Below are 227 nucleotides of genomic sequence, written 5' to 3' on the forward strand. Positions count from 1 at the left end.
GGGGGGCTTTGTGGGTCTGTGGAGGTCTGCTGGAGCCTATGGGAGGGGGGCTGTGTGGGACTGTGGGGTCTGTGGGGGTGTAGGGAGGCATAAGGGGACTTGTGTGGGACTATAGGGTCTGTGGGGGCATATGGGGAGGGGCTGTGTGGGATTATGGGGTCTGTAAAGGGCCTATGTGATGGTGTAGGGGGGTCTGTGGGGGCCAATGGGGGGGCCTACATGGGACT

This window comes from Meleagris gallopavo, unplaced genomic scaffold (assembly GCF_000146605.3).
Source record: "Meleagris gallopavo isolate NT-WF06-2002-E0010 breed Aviagen turkey brand Nicholas breeding stock unplaced genomic scaffold, Turkey_5.1 ChrUn_random_7180001844183, whole genome shotgun sequence".
In the NCBI taxonomy this organism is placed as follows: Eukaryota; Metazoa; Chordata; class Aves; order Galliformes; family Phasianidae; genus Meleagris; species Meleagris gallopavo.